This window comes from Botryllus schlosseri, chromosome 3 (assembly GCF_051294905.1).
Source record: "Botryllus schlosseri isolate E-star chromosome 3, Bs_hap1, whole genome shotgun sequence".
NCBI classification, from domain to species: domain Eukaryota; kingdom Metazoa; phylum Chordata; class Ascidiacea; order Stolidobranchia; family Styelidae; genus Botryllus; species Botryllus schlosseri.
This window is the reverse complement of record NC_137238.1, coordinates 4,474,223-4,487,092: the sequence shown is the minus strand read 5'-3', so window position 1 is coordinate 4,487,092 and position 12,870 is coordinate 4,474,223.

Genomic DNA, 12,870 nt, shown 5'->3' with positions numbered 1-12,870 from the left:
CAGCAATGTTCCCTCTAATTTTTGATGAGTCTGCGCACACTTACCAACTCACTGCGCAGACCCTTGGAAAACAGTGTGTAAACACTAAAAAAAGGTCATCACTTCGAATGTTTTGTGCGCAAGTTAGATTTTCTGTGCGCAGAGACCGCACCAGCACTGCGCATTTGCGCACGTGCGCAGCTTAGAGGGAACATTGACAATGTTCCATTTAATTTTTAACGAGTCTGCGCGCACTCACCAACCCGGTGCGCGGTCCCTTCGGCAACAGTGCGTAAAGACTATACCAAAGGTCATCATTTCGGCTTTCTTGTACGCAGCTTGGATTTTATGTGCGCAGAGACCGTGTCAGCACTGCGCAATTGCGCACGCGGGCAGCTTAGAGTGAACAGTGCTTATAAATGACGATGCATCTTGGGATGGACCAATTGCTGTTAGCCACCTTTTGGTATGCTGTTAATTCTTGACCTCTCATCAATATTGTCGGTATAGTGGAAATATATTGGAATCTCCCAAAGGTACCAGAGTCATTTTTTTCATGAGAAGGACAAGATTTCAAAATGGTATTTCTTTACGTGGTGCATCATTTTCCTCCGCTGTTCGGATCTGTACTGTGGCGCTCAAATTGCAATGGACGTTAGTTTATTAAAACCGAAAACATCGTCTCATAGAATCGCGCATAGCGCGAAGAAAAAATCAAGACTAGTTAAATCTCTCAAGAACTCGTAAATTCAATTTTCATGTTCAACTGCCAACACATACTAATTGAATCACGTGTACCCGGCCGCACAAATTTCCTTCTACGACCGCAGGTTGGGAAATCCTGTTCAAGATAAAAAGTATTTGTCGACCATGCTTATTCCATCACTGCACTTTGTGACAATGTAACGGGCTGATCATAATAAACAAGCATATCATTATCACTAATTTACGTGGCTTTGTACTGGATGATTCGTATGCTGCTATATGGGCAATCGACGTTTCACAGTTTTCATTAGGAAAGATACAATCGCAAGCACAATGTTCCTTGCTAAATCAACTCGCAGTGGAAAGAAGCGCACAATTTCAGTACTCACTCTTCGACTCGAATCTTTAGAATTAATACACGGTTCAGAATCGAGTACTCAAATCACGGGTTGTAATGACTCGAGTCACGATTTTATGATGACTCGACTTCACTCGAGTCATTTTCTCAAAATATGGAAATGACTCGACTCGATTCGAGTCAATCTGTGTATTGACTCGACTTGGACTCGAGTCATTGCGCATGACTCGAACAAAGTCATATGACTCGAGACTCAGACGGCCAAGACCGACATTTCAATGTAATTTCGAAGAATAGTAAAGTAACCACACTATTGGGATTTCTTCTATTGGGACTGGTACTTGAAAATGCTACCAGAAACTGCTTAAAAATTAGGAAAATTAGTAGATTACAAATTCGAACCATGCGATATCACCAAGCAGAGTTATAAAAAGTGGATTTAGCAAGATTTTAACTGGAAACTGGTCAGTCAACACAATGACTTGGGCTCGACTCGAGTCATAATACCATGACTCGGACTCGACCCTCTGCTCGCTGACTTGGACTCGGACTTGACTCGGTGGTGAATTGAAAATGACTCGACTTGACTCGAGTCAAAACTTTAAAAGTGAGATTGACTTGTGACTCGGAGGTTTGTGACTTGGTTACAACCCTGTTCAAATCGCTGTGCCAAACGCTAATCACGTTTTACGGTGTTTTGTCTTTCCGTATAAGTAGGGCAAGTTTTTGCAACTTTTTTACAGCTTCCGCCAGCTTCATAAATACTCATAAGTTATGTAGCATGGTGTTTTAATCTGTTTGTAAGATTCTGATATTGCTACTTTTCCCAAATATTTTCATGCCACTTTTTGTTGCTTTTTCGAATTTTCATGATAATTTTTGCAACTTTTTTTATTTTTCATGCAAATATTTGGAAGTTTTTATGATTTTCCATTCAACTATAACTTTTTACAGAAAGTATTTGGCACTATATGTAAATAGTTCGCTTGATTATTTCACTGTCGGTAAAATTCTATGTCCTTTCTGACTTGACGCACATTCAGGCTGGACCACCATACATTATATTTTTACTGGGTCAATTTTTTCAGGCTAAGGACTTTTTTGAAGTCGTCAACACCACTGAGTTTTGCTACAGTGCCTTGGATACGGATCGATTCAAGGTATTTCATACCCTAATAATTTCAAGGAACTTGTCCACAAATGCAACTTCTTACTGCAACTTTTGAGAAAAATAAATGCAATTTTCCATAGATTTGACTGTAACAAAAACTGGTCCTAGTTATAAGTATCATTTCATGAGACTGCGGCATTGAACAACGAGATAAAAATAACACGAATCAAACTTCTCGACATCCCAAATAAATCAATCGAATTGCCGTGTACCAAATCTTAACGCATATCAACAGAGTTCTATTATTAATGCGATTACTGTCTGGAAAGCTGCTTTTTAACTGCTTCTCCAAGTGCGATGTCGCAAATTATACGAGTTAACACCTGCCTCACCAAGAGCTACGTAAATCCAGATTTAATCCGGGTGGAATATTATGAGCAGGCTGTCATTGGACGCCATATATCGGTGAAATCTACGATGATAACCTATTTTGAACACAAGACTTACTCTTTCATCACTGAGCTGTTGAATATGTCTACTTCAGGGGGAAATCGCCTATTGCATGGTCTGCTACATGGTACTGGGTGACTGCGATAAAACAATGCCGATGAATGATCTCAATAGAGGGGCGGGCAACCTACGGCCCGCGGGTCAACATACATGTACGAGCAAACATTTTAGACCAGGAATATTAAACAGACAATGCTGTGTTCGAATATAAATGACGTTCGCGTACATTCTTTACTGGTTTTCTTACCTCCGACATTTAGCCGGAGTTCAAAAATCATGTTTGTAACTCGACAACAACCATAGATGTCTTATTGACTTCAATTGCTGTTGAAGTAGCCTACATTACGTTCATAAATTAAATACTGCTTTTCGTTTATATGCTTTAAACTTGAAGTTTAAATTATATACAATTTATTCCTTTTATATAGGTGAATGAGTACGCGATTAATGTATCGCTTTAGGAAATGGGTCCGCCAAGTAGGTCCGCCTAATTCATTTCCCTATATCCGGACGGCCGACTGGAGAAGTTGCCCAATGCTGATCTAATAAGAGGGTACAACTAACCAGCAATAGTGATGGGATGCCATATTGGTTCGTCGTCATTTCATCGCATACTAAACAATTGTTTCATATCAACCAAGGTGAGACAGAATCATAGTAATATGAACCAGACGATGGATTTCTTTCTGTAATTCCTACAAACCCCTCGAAGACATACATTGAGCACGATAAAAAAATAAAAGATCCACCAATCTACTCACCAGATAAACTTGTAGCAGCAATAAATAATGCAGCAAACTTAAAAGTTGCGAATAGCATTGGACAGACAGCCATCCTGTTCGATCAAAGTATGCGCTTCTGCCTGCTGGTTGCAAAGGCTGTCGAACGAGGAAGATAAATTCTTATTCATCAATTCGCCATCAGTTGCAACTACCTCTTACTCATCATTTCTACGAATTCGACTGTTCACGGGTAGTGGGTGTCGTGTTACCACGAGCATAATTTAGATAGCAATTTACTTCCTCGTTGATACTTTGCACAGCAGTACCGCTGATTTTAAACCGGTAGATAACGGGAAAAGTTACGCGCGACTAACGTAGACATTTTGGAATTTCGGATTTACTCTTATGTCAAGCAGTTGTCGAAACATTCTTTAAGTTTCTACTTTTGTTGAAAAACGGAAAATGTTCAATCGACTCTGTCACGAAAAATCCGATCGGCAGTACCAATAGTCATGCTGACCAATGTAAAAGCGTGACACTGCCAATTAAAATCACCGGTGTCGTCAGCGTGACATGCTTTGTTCGAACAAAAAAAACTTCACGATCGTAAAGCTACGTGTGAGGCAGCCTTAAGCTTAAACTTTTTTCTAGCTTAGCAAATAAATGTTGAAATCGTTGAAGCATAAAATTGTCACAGTGCCGTAAATATCAAGTTTCTCGTGTAACCCGGTAAGTTGTGTCGCGTTTTCCTGGAGGCACTCATAGCCCGGATTCAGAATCTGTTTCGGTGACATCAGTAACGCATAATCTACAAATCATTCACCATTGAAGAGTGCTACAACGGGTTATGGCTTAGTGGTTCTCAACCTTTTTGTCTTCGCGGACTCCTTTCCGACGGTCACGGACCCCGCGGAACCCCACGAAGTTTTAGTTTAATTTTACCTCAATTATCGCTGTAGGCTTAGTGATAAACAGCAACAAAATGACTAGTCTTGAAAATAAGATTATATTATTCATGTACAAATTGGGTTGACTTCTAATATTCCATTGCGAATTCTGCAACTGCATTTCTTGAAATATGTGATCGTTTCTTGAAAATCTGCGTCTTCGATTTGAACGATGCTGAAATCAATTTCCACAAGTAAAGGTGGTGGCGAATGTAATAATACCGCGTAACGCTTCCGATGACACATTTGGGTATGATCGTAGCAAATATGACACCAAAATTGACATACAATTTTTTAATGGACATATAACGCCAAGCCTGAAGTTATTATGGAAAAATGGTTATATATATCAAAGGAGAAAATGGAACTTTCTAAACATTTTGGAGTCACCGTGATTGACCTCACTCATCCGACTATTTTTCGACAATCCCCAGGAAAACATATCTGTACAGCAAAATGATTGTATCAGTGGGCTATTGGCAAATGAGTTTGCACAGTAGGATATTTCATCTCAGATCGCCATTCTGTTGATGTGACCTCTAGAGATTTACTAATAATAAAGCGAAACTGCCTCGTGATTTTCCAAATTTAAGAAAATAAAAATTAGATGTTCCACTATTCTGATGCTTCGCGGACCCCCTGAAAATACTTCGCGGACCCCCGGATGAGAACCACTGCAGTAGCCTACCTTATCTATTTCATTCACGCCCAGAAAATTGTAGCATGCTAAAAGCGAAAATTCAATTAATCGATCTCTAAGCGCACAATGCTGGGGCTTTCAATACAAACCAAACGACAGACAATTCTTACAATGACATTAAACTCGCATGTTTAACAGGGCTAGGCATGTTTTTATCATCAATACATTTTGTTTGGGTAACATATGTTTTTCGAAATTCACTTTGGCTATAGAACCCAACACACTGGACGTGGGAATATGGGAAATACACACAATGTGCGACCAAAAAATCTTGCAAAAAATCCGAGAAAATTACATATACGGTAAAGTTGTAAATATCCGATCGCTCTGGTGCGGTTACGACACTAATTTACTGAACATCCTTTCTGTCCAGATGGATTGTTCATATGTTGAAGGTAGCAAGAAACCGCATATATAGACAACTGAATTTCAAACATTTTCGCCCCCGCATATCGCCCCTTTCTCACGTTTTCGGCCACCAATCTCATACCTTTGGAGTCACTGGTGGAATGTAACAGCATCGGCAGCGGCTATACGTTTATTGCTTCTATGCGAGGTAGTACATTGAACATATAATGATTAATGTCGCTATCACCACATCTACGGCGACATACAGATGATCAGCACATATTTCGTAAATGCATTGAAATGGTATCTGCCATCTCTCAATTCCAAAGAATGGTGCGGCATTGGGAGCTCTTTAAATATGATTCATGATATCGTCAAAACATACCTTACAGCAAACCGTAGAAAAACTCACATAATTTCGGGTGTTCTCAGCATCCGTGTCCGCATCATTGCCTTCACCAAGCCCTGCCTAATCAAGAGCTATTCCGTGATATAACAGTACAACCGGATTGTGTGAAGCCATAATCTGAAACAGTATCTGGCGGATGTTCCCTCACAACAGATTGGTTCCGGCGGCAATGCAAAATGAGGGCGACATATAGACTTCATCATATGATCACAAAGCATCGACTGATATTGAGTATTTCATCATCAAATTGGTCAAATCGCAGTAACGGATTTTTAATTGGTCATCAGTAGGTCAAGTTTGTGCAACGTTTGTTTACAGCTTCCGACAGATTCCTAGATACTCAGAAACTATGCAGTATGATATTTTAGGCTGTTTAGAGGGATTTTATAGTGCAACTTTTTGCAAATTTTTTATATTTTTCATACCAATTTTTACTGCAACTTTGATCAGATACTCCGTCAAAATGTGAAGTAGTGATTTAAAAACATGCTATATGCTATTTCGAGTATGGTTCTATTCTCATTGATTTGCATAACAAAGAGATATATGATGGGTTAGCTGCATCTCACTGCTATCTATGACACGATGGCTTCCAAGCAAGAAGTTCAACTATCCCTGCCAAGCACGAACAATATGTAAATAGACCGCTTTATTAATTTCGTCGTTTAAATTTGAGAAAGTGTCCCATTTCACGAACGCCCATACGATAACACCGAAATCTTTATCTTCACTGTGTAACCTTATTCAGGCTATTGATTTAGTGAAAGAGTGAGTTTTTTTGCAACGCCTTTGGTCAAGTTTGCAGACGTAAACGGTTGGGTGTGTGTTATTTGACTTGTTTTAGGGTAGGGGGTATCGCTATGCTGTTTGGCCTTTTGGGGAAGATTAATCCCGCATTGTCTAATTTTCTTTGCTGTGTACCGGGGAAATATATACATTTTCGGCGATCTCACCAGAATGTCCGTGAAATGGAAAAGTAACAAATTTGACAGCTCTGCAGGAACTAGGTTACACAACGGAACCTTTTGAGTATCTCATACCCTACCAGTTCTACAAAAATTATTAATGCAACTTTTTACTGCATATTTTGTCAAACTAAGTGCAACTTTCTCTTGATTTTAGTGCAACAAAAACTTGCCGTAGCATCAGTAGGCTAGAGTAATTTTTTAATCTATGGCAGAAAACATACTATATCGATGATCTTTTCGTAAGGAATAACACTGGTCTAGAAGTTTCGAAAAAAAATTAGCGCCAAAATTTTATTGATTTATTTAGGCTAATTTAAGGTTGCTGAATCCGACTCTGTGCTCAGAATTTCTCTATCGCGTCAGATTTTTCCATATGAATTTTTCTCATTTTCATAAATAATCAAATTTCGGCTTTGGTTAGTGATATCACAGTAACCATACAACATCAATAGATCAAATATTGTCATTGAAATCATCTATTATGAAACCTGGGATGTTTGTAGTACAGAATCCAGTGATTCGACATCTCAGTTCAATCAGGAGCTCTTTTCGAACCATAAAATTACACTGGTCAACAAAATAGAAAAATAAAATTCTCCTCAAGCGATTTAATGATTGATTTAGGTAAATTTTAGGTTGCTGAATTCGACTCTGTCCTCAGAATGTTTCTATCACGTCAGAGTTTTTTCCGGTATGTATGTTTCTCATTTTCATAAATTAATCAAATTTCGGCTTTCGTTAGAGACATTACGCTCAGCGTGCCACATTAACAGATCGAATATTGTTATTGAAATTATCTATTATGATGGAACCTGGGTTGCTGTAGATCACAAATCATGAGTTTTCGGTGAACTTTAATCCAGTGGTTCTCTATGCTCTTTCGATCAGGTCCTTTTTTCGACCCATAAATTTATATGTGGATGCAACTTTGATCGGTAGCAGTTATCATCTCTTCGTTTAAAGATTGTGATTAGTAGCTCAGTACCTAATTTAATTCCTTATACGTTATCTATCTTTACATCTGTCCTGCAGACTTAATCGGTCAATGCATATTGTGACAGCACACTTCTCTTTCGCAAAACGTAAAAGTTTGCAAATAGTAAATATTGTATTGTTGGTATATTATGTAGAATTCTTTTGCATTGTCTATTATAGACAACCAGATGAATGGATACTGCTCATTAGGGATGGTGTGAACACGAGGTTCGCGTTCGCGTTCTGTGTGTGAGCCTCGGAAATTTAGAGGTTCACGTTCACAAACGAACCTTGGTAGGTTCTGCACTGTGAACCTTTTTCATATATTACAATTTTCGCTTCATAATAACATCTTTGGTTTAAATATATATTTCAATTTCAACTGCGGGCCACTCTATGCATGGTGCTGGCAGCATAAATTTCAACACTAAATGAGCATGCACCTTGACAATCTCAATAATTTTACTTGATTTGTTACAAAAGTTTGCTCGAAATATCCAGCTTTCCGTTTGTGAATATTTAGTGACTCTCTGCTGTGAGCTTGACCCGCAATCACACAACATCAAGAGTGAAATACATATCATAAAAACCAAATCCGTGCGATTAGGTTGTTGGCTACTGCTGTATAACTTGTTTAAGGGATACTATAGGTGGAAAGTACAGAAACCCGTTTTACAGTCTGCCAATATCAATGTAGCAATACGTAGACGCCGAATACAATCTTCGGTCTGGCCTAGACCGTTTATGTGTAAGCTTACATTCCCTTGCAAGTCCTCGTCCAAATTGCTGGCAAAGCGACGGAAGATATGGATATCGTGGGATTTTTATATCATTTGATTGCCCCAGTTGATACATTTGGCGACGTTTAAAACGTCAATATGTAGCATACCTCAGCATTGCGGTATTATGTGGCCCGAGTCGTCGCTAGTTATCGTGTACATTAATAGTGGCTATTACTTCACACTGAAATGTAGGGTTGGATTCAGCAATATGAGGCTCACGTTCGCGTTCACACAGAATCTTTCAAAAATGTTCGCATTCACACGAACCTGAACCTTTTAAAGGTTCACATCATCCCTGCTGCTCAGTGCTCACTAACAGCTCAACACGAAACCTGAGTGCGTGTTACTTCACAATAAAATAAATATACATCGGTTCTAGGACAGTCGATCCCTCTCAACATAGGACATTCCGTGACCTACACCAAATGTTATATGTTCTATGCTGGAAAAGAGCAAGATATTAGCATTGGTTAATTTCAACACTTTTTGTTATTGTTTTGCATGATTAAACGCCGGTTCTAAATACAAAAGCTTTACATTTTTGGCGGTTTCAGATTTGAGTAATATTCGACTATAATCTAGAGATGGTCGAAGTGAAGAGCGTTACTACTCAAGTAGCACAAGTAACGCCTTGCATTTCGACTCAATTACAAGTAGAAGTAGTAGTTTCTAAGACATTTCAAAACTAATACTAGTGGACGACGAAATGAAAGGTCTGAGAATTACTAAAATTCAGTAAAGATCTAAGTATATTTGACCCGGGGAGGGTGGTCACATACTTTCAACAGTTAGCCGGAGGTGGCTACATACGAAATCGCAAGTTGTATCGCCGCAGTAAAAGCAAAATGACTATAATGACACCACCCATGGACAGAATCTTCGAAAAAATATATTCCGATACCGTGATTCAGAAACTATTCCACGAGTTTCTTATGACAATTTAACTCATGATAGTGGTGCAATATTTTCCATGAACTACTTTCTACTTTATAAAACCAAATCGCAAACGAAATTAGTTTATCCAGAATACTGTTCAGGTAGATGTTGAAGTAGTTGAAAAGCATTACCACTTCAGTAGGTACTGCAGGTAGCCAAAATCTACTCGAGTGCCTCGAAAAAGTATAAATATTCAATATATATATTACCTCAAAAACGTGACTTGGTAGAGCAAAAATAACATCAGATTCGTATTTAGCGCCCCGAAATTAGGTATTATCGACCCAAAGAAGTCCTGGCGCAAAAATCGTGTATACCAGTGAAATGATTTATAGAATTCCGTAGCATGCAACTGGTTGTCTGTGAAAACGTAGCATGCTAACAGTAACTATGCATTTATTCGATATGTGAGGCTTAGGTTATGGGACGCTAATAGAACTCATATGTGAAATGAATTTCAACAAGTTTGAGAGCAATTACATTACACGAGCACGGTGGTTCTCAAACTGGGTTCCGCGAAACGATTTTTAGGACCGCGGAGCACATTTCAAAAAATCAAATGATCAAGAAAAACAAATATAATAACTTTCAGGCAACTTATTTTTAAACCAAATTCAATGGTTGCCCGACATTATATCCTCAATCAACATAAGGTATAGAGTATTTTGGTGCAGAATTATTCGCTTTTAAAATTTTTAGTCGTGCCTCGCGTTCTTTAGTATCACATTAGGTATTTCTTGACTTTATTGCTCGTATATATCCACTCACGAACAAAATACACATAGCGTATTCGCAATTATGAGAGCATCGCTTGAGGCCATCGACCTTCGGGTGAATCATAGGCATTTCGGCGCTGACCAGATCCGCACCAGGACACACCAAGACATGGCTAATCGCGGGGAACCCATTTTTCAGGCACCAGCCGGACAAATGACCTTCTTTTCTGTTAAACCATGATCGATAACCAATATATCCGTAAAATTCTCGCGTTTCATTGTATGTTTATGCCAGATGTGAAAAGTGTCCTCTTTCGCGGATTTCAAAATACAGTGACCGTAATTTATGTATGCCTACAACTGATATACAAACAATACTACTTACGTAAGTGAAACTAAAGGATTTCGTTAGCGATGACCTCTATATTTTAGTGGGGCGATACACATGTGTCGAGATTGGTAAGTGGTTGACGAGTCAAAAACGTTTGCTAGTCACTTTCCTAATCCCTTGTTACATTTTCACATAAGTTTTATGCCCTTGTTAGGAAAGAATACCGAGAGTAAACTCCGCAGACTCGTATGTTAACGCATAAATACAAAATTGCTACTGATAATTAACGTTAACTCGTGAAAACAAAAACAAATTCTTTCCAAATATCCATTAGTAGAGATTTCGCTATAATACCACCGTATTAGTAACAATATACAATACTAGCAATAAAACCACTGCAATACGCCCTTAGCTTTTATTGGTATTGACTATATATCGACACATCACATGAGACGATAATCTACGAACACCGCTAAATTAGCACTTCTTGTTATACGAGATCATACGGCAACAAAAAGTTCACTTGAGGACACACAATATTATATTGTGTGCTCGCGGTAAGATTGATCTGAAATTTTTGCATCATACAAATTAATCGTTCGAAAAATCGCCTCTTCCAGATTGGTATATGCAATCGATTTCGCAACAGCAGAAATACCTCTGCCCCGTTGCACCACTTACTATTTGCAGTCGTTTGTAAAGTTACTACCAAGCACAAACATTTATATATTTTGCGAATTTACAAATTCGGTCATGCTGTTAAATATGGGTAACAGACTATAATTTATTTCAGAAGGTGCATTCGTATAATCTCATAGCCCGATCAACTGCATTGTGTACACTTGTTTACGTTTTTGACGGCGTCGAGTGCTGTATATATAATACGACTTCATATATGAATTGTTTAATTTTCAATCAGCAACATCGGAGTTCGGAAGTGAAAATTGACCATCACTCATTGTAATCACATGACACATTGTAGGTTGCAGTCAAGTCTCCCCTTATCATAGAGTTGGACTCATCGAAAGGTATTATGGAATCATTCGCGCAATTGCATCGTGACAGATACAGGTCCCGGATTCCTTCTTGATTCATAGCTCTAATCCAAAGACGAAGTCCTTGTATTTTTCCATGGAATCCTTGATAGTCCTGACGTGGTGCACCAGGAGTAATTCCGTTTAGACTAAAATATTGATCCTGACCCACGATCAGTACTCCCCCTCCCGGTACGTTTATCTTCATTCTACCGGTATTACTTGGAAGGTACTCAGAGCCATTGATGTAATACTTTATTGCAGCCATGCTCGTTGTAATGCATTAGTGCGACCGAGTTGTGATTGGGGGAACATGGTAATATCCATACTCATGAGAGTTGACGAACACAACAACATGCTTCTCAGGTAAATACACGAGAAAGGTGTTGCAGCTCACCGCGCTCATTGTGCAGTAACTAATGATCGATCCTTTTACGAACTCAATTTGATTGCCAGGCTTAACCAAGACGCAAACAGTCAGTGAAGTCAACTCTGGTAAAGGAGCGGTGTATTGCAAGTTATGATGATGATCCTTCTTCGGAAAATTAAAAACAGAAACTTTGCACCCTAAAATCAAAAATTGGCCTCTTCGTAGCCCTTGAAAAAGTTCATCGGATGCGATTAGAGCGGGTGTGGTCACTGTCGAAGTAGGTATTTTGGTCACCTCAAGCTTGGATTGCAGAAATGTAGTGAATACTGAATTGGCCAGTAACAACGTATTTATAGTTTTCACAAGTACTCAGGAACTTTTACTCTACTTGCAGTACTTACTCACGTAAACCTATTTTCCGCTACTTCTACTTTTACTTTATGACCTATACTAACTTTTCGCTATTTACATTTTGTCAAGTCGTAAAATTATGTAATTGCGAATATATAGACATAGAGAGAGGGATACGTAGACGGGCATATTTAGTTTTAATTCTGCTAGATCACGTCCATACCAAGTCTCACGTAGAACAGTGGTTTAATGTTGATGATGACTCTGTCGTGTGAATTTCTATTGTATTATATAATTTTGTCAATATACAGCTTCAAGAATATTTTTGTAAATATGTTGGTTATTCCGGTGCTCTTCAACCTTTTTCGTCGTGGTACACCCTTTTAAGGTTTACTCAAAACTCGCACACCCTGACCATATAATACACCGATCCCGTATGCAGCCTTATCCGGGGGTGTTTTTGCTATTCACGGCCGCATTTCAATATATATATGTAGCAATAGCATAAGGCCTCATTCAGGTGGAAAGTCGTCATGGTCCAACTGGCGGACAAATACTCATGTTAAACTTCGCACCGCGGAGAGACTTTGTGATGTTCTGTGCCTTCACTGTGTTTCT